This window comes from Abramis brama (assembly GCF_963993115.1).
Source record: "Abramis brama genome assembly, chromosome: 20".
NCBI classification, from domain to species: Eukaryota; Metazoa; Chordata; class Actinopteri; order Cypriniformes; family Leuciscidae; genus Abramis; species Abramis brama.
Genome location: NC_139982.1, coordinates 30,590,959 through 30,603,322, shown reverse-complemented (window position 1 = coordinate 30,603,322; position 12,364 = coordinate 30,590,959). Strand labels below are relative to the sequence as shown.

At 38.9% G+C, this 12,364-nt stretch overlaps 1 protein-coding gene across 3 annotated transcripts in view; it reads right to left on the bottom strand.

Annotated features, from left to right (window-relative positions):
• The window catches only part of LOC311071389 (DENN domain-containing protein 2A), a 41,769-nt gene that overhangs the window by 23,641 nt on the left and 5,764 nt on the right, over window positions 1-12,364 (bottom strand). Inside the window, exons 1-2 of one of the 3 annotated variants that reach the window (XM_084095800.1) lie at window positions 10,579-10,790; window positions 10,077-10,107 (exon numbers count right to left, since the gene is read on the bottom strand). The exons of 1 other annotated variant lie outside the window; for it this stretch is intronic. The gene's annotated coding sequence lies outside the window, so the exon portion shown is untranslated. Of the gene's footprint in view, window positions 1-10,076; window positions 10,108-10,578; window positions 10,791-12,364 lie in introns of those variants that run through there. One more of the 3 variants, XM_084095799.1, reaches the window with a different exon arrangement.

The window sequence follows — 12,364 nt, the reverse complement described above, 5'->3', positions numbered from 1 at the left end:
GTTCTCTTCACTATTGTTAAATGTGACCCCTGCGAGATAAGGCGACTTCCACAAAGATGAGGAGAAAGTGAGCCATCTGTTCCAGCCAATAAAAACCTCTATATGACCTGAGGGACCTTTACTGGTCCCGCCCCCTGACCCGATGCCCATCAGCTGATTGGATGACAGGACGATCATTGTTCTGAACAGAAATAGGATTGGATTGGAGAAATGCAGCTCAGTAATGCTCAGTTTTACTGCTCTTTCATAGTTCAGGGGATTTAATGGAGCTTCCCGTAATGTTTCTCTGAATTATCAGCTTTGTCTCAGAAGTTTCTTCTCTATTTCCTAAAAATATTTGCAAATAAATGCGTTTAACGCAACTTTAATCGTATACATAAAGTATATAGGGTGATAGAGTAATTCCGTGGCAACTCAACCAGAGGGATGTTGTATGCAATTATATTGATAGAGGGAAATAAGATATATTTCTAGTTTCAGTATTATTTGTTCTTCAGACATTCATCTTTAAACACAATAAATATCAGCAGTTTAAAAAGTTACCTATATTTGGTTTTTGACCACTGAAAAGGGGAAAAATTCAACAATTTGGAGTCGCATAGGGATCCCCTTATCTATGGGATTGAACCAATAGGACCTTAAAATGAAGATTCCAAAAGAAAAGTTTATTAAGAAATAGAATCTAGAAGGATATTAAGATAATGTTTTAGAGTTTCAGGCGTGCAAAATTTGTAAAAGGAATTTTTATGGCACTCAGAAAGGAATGTTGTATTCAATTGTGTTGATGGAAAAAAAACGAGATGCATTTCTAGTTTCAACATTATTTGTTCATCAGATATTCCTCTTTAAAAGAAAAAGAATTATCAGCTGCATGCAAAGTGACCCATATTTGTTTTTTTTTTACTACTGAAAATGTGTACAATTGACCAATTTACTCATGGAGCCGCATTAAGATCTCCATATCTCTGGGATTGAACCATCGAAGGCCTTTAAAATGAAGATACCAAAAGAAATGTTTGTTAAGGACCAGAATCTAAAAGGATATTAAGATATTTTTAACACTTCTTGAGTTACAGGCATGCAAACTTGGGACAAGAAGTGCTTTTTCACATTTTTGAACTGTCACCGTTGGCATATAATGCAACAAAGATTGATAAAGTCAAAAGATTAAGCTAATAGCCCTACCAATCTCTGTGTGGAAATGAAATCATGATGCTGCCATCTTTCTAAAGTCATTTTTACCCGCCTGTAATTTGGCTCCAAATCTCAGGTGAAAATTGTAATTTTGACCCCCTCGACGAATAGTGGATTATTCAGTCAATATACATTCATTACATGTAATATTTTGGATTTCATCACTATTTATGTTTGTCTTTCTTCAGAAAAAAATATTGACAAAAATGAAAAATTTGAGCCGGGGAAGTTTCCAAAATTTGGTTGACTTGACACGGTATGACCCTATTGCAAATCTCAACTGCTTGATTGCTTGCCTTGCATCGTCGCAAAACGTAAATATTAATCGCACAGCTGTAATCTGCAAACTGTAACTGTAAAGGAGTCCGAAATTCTCGTCCGAAATTTTTGCACGTTAAAAAATAAATACGACCTCAATCATCAATCACGTTTACCGAACACACGTTCACTGCCGAAACTTTCATCCGTCATAAAAAAAAGAAAAAAAAAGTTTTTCGCATCTGTAGCAAACATTTTGAGAGGTGTTTTGACAATTCAGAGCAACCGAATGACGAATAAGAAAAAATTTCGGACTTAAGGCATGATGTTAAGATATTATAAACATAAATGTAAAGCTGCTTTGATGTGTACTGCGAAAAAGCACTAAATTTGACTTTGCTATAAAACGAATGTGGATAGCAATGAGAATTTGTTCATATTGTTTGAGCATCATTGAGATCTCTTTTGAAACCCTATAGGAGACACATGAGAGATAACTCGATTCTCTTCATCACTGGAGAAACATTTGAGACATCAAAAAGGCCACTTTTGACTTTTGAGGGCATTGCAGTTCTGTCAGATACATAATATTCACTAGATTAGTGTACAAATCACATGATCACACGAGTGAAGGACAGCGAGGGTCATCAGAAGCCCTCAGTAATGTTATGCAAGCGACTAACAGCAGATCTTTATCACTCCAGAGACACACAGAGCAGACACAGAGGGAAGAGACGACATGCTTATTCAGTTAGAGAGCGCAGAAAACGTTTTTTTCCCGGCAGACAAGAAAAGCTTTTAGTGTGTGCGATAACGGCTGCAGAGTAAACATGTCAGTTACAGATGGTTTGTGTGCTTGTTTTGTTATACTTATGAACTTTTAAGCCAACTAAGACCTTTATAAATACACAAATAATGTCCTGATTGAAATCTCAAAATACCAAAATGTGTCTGTAAGGGCTGACGTGCTTTTTCAGATTTGTAGCACAAACACGCTTCTAGATACGCATATTCTTTTTGTGCATTATTATTCCAAAATGTGTCAGCATAAGAGTCAAAATTATGATGCATATAATAAGTACTGCAAAAGGCAAACCTGTAAAGTTTGTTAATTGCAAAAAGAAATGCATGTTTTTTTTCACAAACAGAAGCTGGAGGTCAACACAAGTATAAGTGTACAAGTTCTGTGTGTGAAGCAGTTATTTAACTTGGCAAATTTCCTTGGATTCAGCAAAAGAATGTAGATTCGTCACATTTAGTGTACATAACAGCATTATATGAGTGGAACGATGTGTAAAAATGTGAGTGTGTCAGGCGATGTGAGGAGGAGACCTAATGGAAATGGAAGACCATCTGCGTTTAGCTATAAATCGTTTCATTTTTTCTCCATCATTCTCTCTCACTCGGATCAAGACTAGCTAGCCAAACCCTTCTTGCAGAGCTGGATTGTAGGAGGGTTTCATAAGGGACATTCATGAACACACACATGCAAACAAAGGGTCAGATTCACAAAAGCCAGGTCAAATCCGCATGACATCAGCGGGAACGTTCCAGAATCCGGCATTACGGACCATATGTTCATTCACTGATACTGTAAAAAGAAATTCCAGGGCTTTTCAAGCACTACTTTCTGGTTTTCAAGGACTACAATCAAAGATCGCACTTGTCAAACAATATCTTTAGTATTTTTTAGGGATTTTTAAAACTCAGATTTAAGGTATTCAAAATACAACTTATTTAAATTTAATCATATTAAATACAAAGTATATAATGGCTATTATTGTTCAATAAATTATATTTTATATTATAATGTTGCCGTACTTTGTATCGAGAAAAATGTCTGATGGGGGTTTAGCAGACGGGCTGAAGTGTTAATTTTGCGTGAAAAGGTTGTATTTGTGTGTGTTTTTTCGATTTTTTTATTTATTTCATATACAGTAGTCAACATTTGAAGTGGATCAAAACCTTTCATCAAAGTTATACATGAATTTTGCACAATACCCGTTCTCGTCTTAGGAGATCCACTTGTGTGCTACTGTATACTGTATTTAAATAAGTCAAGCACTTTTCAAGTATCTCTTCATAATAATGGCTGTTTTCAAGGGTTTTCCAGGGCAGGTTTTAGTGCTGAAATACAGAGAAAGCACTCCAAAATAGTATAATTTACTCATTCTCATGTTTTTTTCCGTGCTTCCTTCATGAGAACACAAAAGATGCTGTCAAGCTGAATGTTCAAGAGCGCATGGTGATTTATAAAGCTAAAAAAAGCTAATAAATGTATTGCGTTTGACTTCAGTCCACCTTGTAATTGCATGCAAAAGAGTGGCCAGTGCATTATTAAAATGCATGCTTTAAAAGTAATTTGGAAGGACTTAAGGGTGAATACATGATGAGAGAGTTTAATCGCTTTATGTTTTGAACGTAGCGCAGTGATGAAATCTCTCCTAATGGAATGTTTTCTCAGTTCGAGATGTGTCACGTATCCGCGCTGAACAAGTGACCGAGATGTCGAGGAGAGCCAGCTTTAACTCTGTTTCTCCTCCTCCTCACAGCTGGTTCTCATAAAGCCTTCACTCGGCTGTGGCCCTGAGGGCCCTCGAACCGATGACATCATGCTCTCTGCACTTCTCCAAAACAGAGAGATAGATGTGTGATTTCCACAGAGAGAGGACAGCTTGGCCGTCACTGATATCGAGAGCCAAATCGCAATCACATTTACTCTTCGTTCTCAGTCTTTCCTGTTCGTGGGTTTACATTCTGCTGACACAAACAGGAACGCACTCAGTAAATCTGCCAAATAACTCAGATACTTGCTAACTGAGGATGCAAGAAAGGAAAAAAAGTACATTTAGGAACTATTCCCATTAGACCCAAGTGGAATCTGCCAACTTTTCCCACATTTTCTGCATTGGTTTCGGGGGTGGCGGAACATGCAGAATTACGCAGAATGAATTTCAAAAGTTTTGTGGCTTTGAAAGAAAAAGTTCCACTTCAAAAGGAAATACATCGACACAGACTGCGCTTGTCAAGCCATTTGTCTTTAAATTCGGTGAAATGTGTTAAAGCTGAGAGTAGTAAACTCTTAAAGATAGATGAAAACATCAGCAAATCAACCAAAATATTTACAAACCTGCGATATATGGAACGTTTCAATTCTGTGGAATACACACACACTCTCACACACACACATAGACCCACACACACACACACACATATACACACACACACATAGACCCACACACACACACACACACATAGACCCACACACACATAGACCCACACACACACACACACACACATAGACCCACACACACATATACACACACACTCTCACACACACACACATAGACCCACACACACACACATACACACAGACCCACACACACACACATATACACACTCACTCTATCTCTCTCTCTCTCTCTCTCTCTCTCACACACAAACATACAACCACACACACACACACACACACACACACACACACAGACATACACTCCACACTCACTCACACACATCCACAGACAAATTCTCTCTCTCTCTCTCTCTCTCTCTCTCTCTCACACACACACTCTCTCTCACACAAAAACATACAACCATACTCTCTCTCATACACATACCCACACCCACACACACACACACATTCTCTCTCTCTCACTCACACATCCACACGCACACATCCACACACACATTCTCTCTCTCTCTCTCTCTTTCTCACACACACACACACGCTCTCTCTCTCTCACACAAACAACCAACCATACTCTCACATACACACACACACACACACACACACACACAGACCCACTCACACACACACACACACACACATCCATGCTACATTTACTGCTCTGCCATTGTTATCCTCTACTGGAGAGGACAAGCTTTAGACAGGAACACTTCTAGGTCGGCCACAGAATGAGACAGGAAGTGGAGAGGATACGGCAAACAATTCATCTCACCACTGTGAATTGTTGTGCATTTGAATCGCAGCTATGTTCACTGTAGTTGCGGTGTCTGGATTGTAAAACATTACAATAACGTTCCAATAACTTATTGTTAATGATACTCTTCCGGGACATGGAGGAGGATGATGGCTGTTTACATTTGCTTCGGGTCAAACGAGCACAGTGAAACCGTAGAAGTAGTAATTATGGTTTTAAGACAGAACCACATGACCAACCGCGCGACACTTTAGGCCTCAAGGGAGAAAACGGCATGACAAACTCTTGTTTTCTTGTTTACGCAAGCGTTAGCTAGGGGCGACATCACGGATAGTTAGTCACACAGGAAGAGAGATAACAGGATGTGGAATTACAAGACCCCAGTAATCTCTCATGTGTCTCCTCTGGGGTTTAAAAGAGATCTCAACAATATTTCACAATGTGCTCAGATTTGCCAAGATATTATCTGCAATCAAATGTTAATCTAATTTAGGAGAGTCGGTTTGATCATATTCCCCAAGGAAAGAAAACATCTCTTTAATGTCTCGGTTATTTCTCCTTGACAGCAAAATGCCAATGGAGACTTTTCTGTTTCTAATGAGAAAAAAACGTGTCTCCTCTAGAGATTCAAGAGAGATCTCAACGTCTCAAACGATAGATCTCAGTATGAACACACACATTTCTTAAACTCTCTCAAAACCAAAAGGTTTGAGTTATACTATGTTTCAGTGTTAAAGTTACAGATTTTAGGTATCTTGGCAAATCCGAGACTCTAAAAACCAGTGAAGGCAAAAATCAGACAAAAGTCATTGGTTCTCCAAAAAATAGATTAAAGGTCAATAACTAAAGTCACAAATCATGAAGGAGCCCATCTGATTTTGATCCGAAGAGGAAAACCAATGTACGCTTTTCCTTGGATTCCAAATGTAACTGAAGGTCGTGAAAACTTTCAGACCTTCACTCTGGCGGTTTGGTTTACATTCACTCTGGAAATGTTGATTTTGAGAGTGAGCTGAGGGCAAAAAAAAAAAAAAAAGAGAGGAGGAGAGAGAAACAAGAGGTTCAGTTGCTTGGTGGATCGTTGACTCCGGAAGAGGACTTTCCCAAGCTCTCGCCACGCAGGGCTCCGATGGGAATAGCGCAGGGAATTGTAGGAATCTGTCTGCGCTGAGGCACATAGGGCCGGTGGGAATGGCCAGGCGGAACCACAGAAGCGTGAGGGAAAACAGGAAGTGTAACTGGAGATCTGGCTTCGAGTCAAGCCAAGAGCGGAGAAAAAGTTGCGGTATGCGAGTATAGGGGCCACCGTGAGTTGCGCTGATCGAGGACCACCTCCTATATCTAAGATTAGCATTGTAGTTCCTACATGAGATCGAGACAACGCCACTCAGATCAGCCAGAAAGGGACACTGTATTTTACTGCCATGGATTTCCATTTCAAGTGGATTCTGGGTAAAAATTCTAATCCCCCAAAAACCACGGCCACCAAAAATGATATTTTTCTTCATTCTGCATCCTCAGGATGCTTCACGGCTCTGGGAGAGAAAGGCATTCGATTAAAAATGCTTTGTTTTATCCTGATCGGACCAAACGTGTGTACTCAAGATGACCTCTCATCACCCCCATCCTTCCCTTGAAAATGTCCAGGTTTAAGGATACAAACAGGGACAAAAACAGAAGCTCAGCCACATGACTCCTGGAAAGGAATAGTCTTTGGAAATTCAGTGGTTTTCCCTTGTAATGCAAGAACTCCAGAAGATCCATAAACTGGGAAACTGCATGTTCCTCTGCAAACATTACCAGCTTTAATGCATCACCGGGTGTTAGAGCACAGATATTTCCATGATTTTCAGGGTAGGATTGTGACCTAGCATGGAAAACAGGCGTTTATATATTAAAAAAGGGCTTGTGCACATTTTATAGAATGCTCTTTGAGAGCCAATTTGGTTAGTTTTTGATCAGTTATCCAAACCACTTCTGCCAATTTTATCCCACAACTTTGCCTCCAGTTACAATTTGCTAATGTTCCGCTGCAGCCTTCCCAACACAAACATCTTATCCTCTTCAAGGTCCTGAAATTAGACGTGCCTAGAAGGTAAACCTCGCTGAGATTCACATCCCATACACAAAAGAAATATATTTGAAATATATTTTCAGAATATATTTTGGAATATATGCAAATATTTGAAATTGGCTTTCATCTTCACACTTAACATCATATATTTTTGTTATATTTCAGAATATATTTCAATGTATTTGGAATATATGCCACATATATTTTGACACTTTTGGGGACCCATACAGAAAAAAAAACACATTGAAATATATTCTGAAATATAACAAAAATATATGATGTTAAGTGTGAAATATATTTATTGGGCCAATTTCAAATATTTGCATATATTCCAAAATATATTCTGAAAATATATTTAAAATATATTTATTTTGTGTATGGGATTTGCTGCCACAATGTTTATGGCGATAAGGTTAGGATTACTGCATGACACCAAATAAAAACAGTATAAGAATTTGCATGTGAATCTCCCAAGAGTCTGTGCACAACTAAGCTAGCATCTGACTCAAACAAGATGTTTTCCCCTCAAAAAAGCAGGGTATTCTTATGAAGTGAGAACGTGATACAGGATTAGTTAACAAGGTTGCACATGTACATACCAGGCTGTGTGTTTGAGCGCGACTGTAACAACTAAAGCATTGTGCGAAATCTCGGCCAGGTGCGTCTCCACCTGCACAGGAGGACAAACTGTGTAACTCACATTACCTGAAACACCTCTGACAGGGAAACAGAGCTTTGATGAAAGAACAACATGAACTTATCAGTCGTGCTGAATATAAAACTAATGACTTAATAATACCCTTCCAATATAAAAAAGTGAACATTGCAGGTTTGGTTTACCAAATAAATTGGATTGAGGTCTTACAAGAAATTACAAGTCATTAGTTTAATTATTTGTCCCTCAACAGAAGCATATCTCACCTGGTTTTCCTTTAGGACTCACATTTTACAACGCCATCCAATACAATTCCTGATCCGTAAACCACATTTTTATCGTATTTTATTGTACTTTGTTCACGGTTTTCTTGAATGAAGGCATGTTACACAACCTGTCCATGTTGGCATCTGTCTAATTTGACTAGATTCTACCAAATGATTAACAAATTAGCACCAAGCTACTGTAGAGTCTGATTGGACACACTGGCTTTTATTCGTCAACAACTGTAGATATGAAAGAGCTTTCTCCTTCACTGTAAACCCCAACGCTCAAAATAATTAATTGGTTTGAGTAGGACAAACTTAAATTAAACTAATTAGTTCAGTCAAATTAACTTTTATGAGTATTTAGCACTTTCTTTTTGTGAAATGATTTATTTTAATTTAAACAAACTTAAGTTTAACTGAAACGGCTGGGATGTCTATTTCCCAGCATGCTTTGCCGATGGCACTTGAATGGGAGAGTAAATCCTAAAATTAAGTGTAATATAATGGTTTTTTTGTGCAAGATTAATGTTAAGTGGGAGATTGAGTATTGATTAATGTTTTGTTATGCTAATTTAGAAGAATTTCTGTTAATGTTGGTTTTAGGAAAGTTACCATCATGCTCAAGTGGTGCATGTGGCTTGATTTGAGAGCAAATTAAATCTTTATATTGTTGCACTCATGCAGAAAGTGCTGTATAACATACTATTGTTAGCATGATAACATAATAGTATGTTAGCAAACTAGCTTGTTAAAACTATAAGTTAATACTAATGAAAGTGTTCACATTGAGATTACATGAAGGTTTTAAGTTAAATGTATGAAATAGTGTACTCTGATTTTAATTGTTCTTAACTTGAAATGTTTAAGTACAAACTTAAAATCTGCCAGTTCTGCTTACTTAAACTTTGAATTTCAAAACTTAAAAAAATTGAGGCAATCGATTGCCTTACATTTTTTGAGTTCTGCTAACTTATTCGGGTTTACAGTGTTCCTTTAAAAATTTAATAAGCAAACAGGGTGAAAAGTTGAAAGTCTTGAGTGTTGCATGACAGTGCTTGACCAGTGAGAAATGCAGAAGACAAGAAAAAACTTGACTCTTCACTCCGAGAGTTCAATGAATTGGAGAATGTTGACACGAGTCATGTGAAAGGGCCTTTAGGCTGCACTTCTTAGATGGTTTGCTGTTTCCAAAAAGCTATAATTGGTTGCAGATTGGAAATGTGCAGGCAGAGAAAGAGCGAGAGAAGAAAAGAAGGCAGTATTAAAGTGTTTTAGAAGGTAAAGAGGTATTTCAAACAACCCACGCTAGGAGAGGAAGAAGAAACATCCCACGTTCCAGATGGGGAAGAATGGATTGTTTTACTCCGCCTCACCCACATTCTCATTTTTATTTTCTTCTTGTTCCTTCCTTCCTGTCGTCTTGACACTCCATGACACTTCCACGTCACATCTCTTGTCTTTGCACAAATCACATGTCCTAATCTGGCCTTGAAGATGAGCATTGCAGTTCATCCTACTCTCTGAAAGTACTTCCAATTGATCTTTCAAATGATTGATTGATGAAATAAAGTCAGTTTCCTCTTTTTACCACCCACATAATGCAGATACACAGGGTTATGACTGTCCTTTGAACAATGTTAAAGGGTTAGTTCACCTCAAAATTTAAACTGTCACTATTTACTCACCCTCATGTCATTGCAAACCCATTTCTTTCTTCTGTAAAACACAAAAGGAGATATTAAACAGAATGTTTACTAGGATGTTGTTAAAAACGTACCATGACCATGACCTATTAAGCTCCAAAAGCACAATAAAAGTAGTCAACTCATGCAATACAAAGTTCTGTCATGAAACTCAAAATGGCACAGAACGATTGGTCCTTAAAGGGATGGTTCGGAGTAAAATCAACCTAGGGTCCTTTGCACCATGACCTCGAGCCAAACACCCCCCCAGAAGCCTTTTTCCCCTTGGTCGAACATTATTAAAGTTAAAGCTTATTTAGAGATATCAGCCGGATGGCTTAGTGCAGGCGCTAATGGATCCTATGATGTATCTCGTAAATTACCCAACTAATAATGCCAAGAATGGTATCAAATTTCTACAGTAGTACAAATAGGTTCTGTACTCATAAAACGAGGCATTGGAAAGTTTGTAAGTACATCAGGAGTTTATTTAAATAACACTTGCCTGATGGCTCATGCTACTGCTAACCCGGACGTTGACGTCACTTCAGTGGTTTGGGAAAAGCCTGTAAAAGTCCTGACAGAAAGCGATGCATAAGGATGTAGTGTAACGACAGCGATCTATTCCACCAAGAAGAAAACACATATCAACATTGTCATATCCATTACCAAGCCAAACACAGAGAGTCATCATGACAGAACTATTTTCCAAGTCTTCTGAAGTCATATCCTAATTTTCATTGGGGAACAGACTAAAGTTTGCGTATCTAACTTAGATTTAAATGTGTTGCATGACGTGTCGCACCTGGTTTGATGTCAACGATGCCCAAAGGCATTGGGTGTTGCGTGTGACGTTACAACAAGGTAAGCTTAAACAAACGGAAGCATGGGAGCTCTGACTTAAATTTCGCACACAAAGTTAGCGTATGATTTCAGGAGACTTATGCGAGTCCAGGGCTTGACATTAACTTTTTTGTTCACCAGTCACTATGGCTAGTGGTTTTCCAAAGTTACAAGCCACTCAGCATTTTCACTGGCCACAGTTTTGACATCGATACCATGAGGAAAAACTGCCATATAGATATTTTTATTATCATCTTATAATTTGGCAGCCGGTATATTAGGCTGCTGTCACTTTAAGACCTGATGCACGGACCCATTATACTGTTTTATATAGCCAATATACTTGGCTTTATGTGTGCACTTTGGGTGTGAGCACAAAATCTGCGGGAATGAGTAAAATTATGCTCAATATGCGCAAACCCACGACGAAATTCATGCACTGTACCACCAACAATATTCATCCGGAGCAAATGAAGCGAGTGAGTGAGGAGAGGCGGGTTTGTGTGTCCCTCACTGTCGGAGAGATTAGAGAGCGAGAACGCGCAGCTGGTTTCAGATATTTCAGTATCGATATGTATCGAAAAATCTATATTTTTGCAACACTAGATTGCACTTCATTTATTATTTCAGATGGCTTTTTAAAAGACTACAATTGAAAAATGTATATTATATAAAATTCAACCCGCCAAGTGGCTAGTAGGAGTGACCGCGTTAAACACCACTGCTGAAATACACACAGATTTGGCAGGTTGGCGGGTGTTGATGTCAAGCCCTGTGGACAACTTTTGTCGTTTTAGGAGCTGAGGTCACTGTAATATTCTTAAAAACTTGGAATGACATGAGGATGAGTAAACAACGACACAATTGAACCTTGATGTTTGCTCTGTCCCTTTCTCTCTCTTCTTGAGTCCTACAAAAACCACTGAACCTTGACTGAGACGGCATCGGAGCGACAGCTTGCAGGCACGGCTCCTTAAGGAGTGGGGGCTGGAAACTCAAAGAGTTATAAAAGAAGAAGGGTTACAGAGGAGAAAGACGGGAAGGAGAAGAAGGGGTGGAGGTCAGTAATCACAGCATCTGTGGTCCGTTCCCTTCCACTACAACACAAAGCCCCGGAGCTCACGGATTCCTGAGCAGCCAGAATTCCCTCACACGCACTGCAGGGCAAATTCTACAGCTGTTGCCGTGGAGACAACCAGAGCTCGGGTCAGAACGGCAGTACGGCCCTGTGTCCACCAAAGCGTTTTTTTCACGCTCTTGGCATATTTTCCCAATTGTTTTCAATGGGAGCGCCACGTTTTTAAAACACCATGAGCGTAACGAGGTGCTTGAGCGTCTTTTTCACGCTGAAGCGTTCTGCGTTTTTTACCGGTCACCGAGAGTTGAAGAATGTTTAACTTTGGGTAAAACGCAACGCTCATCACTGTCACTTTTTACCCAATGGAGGA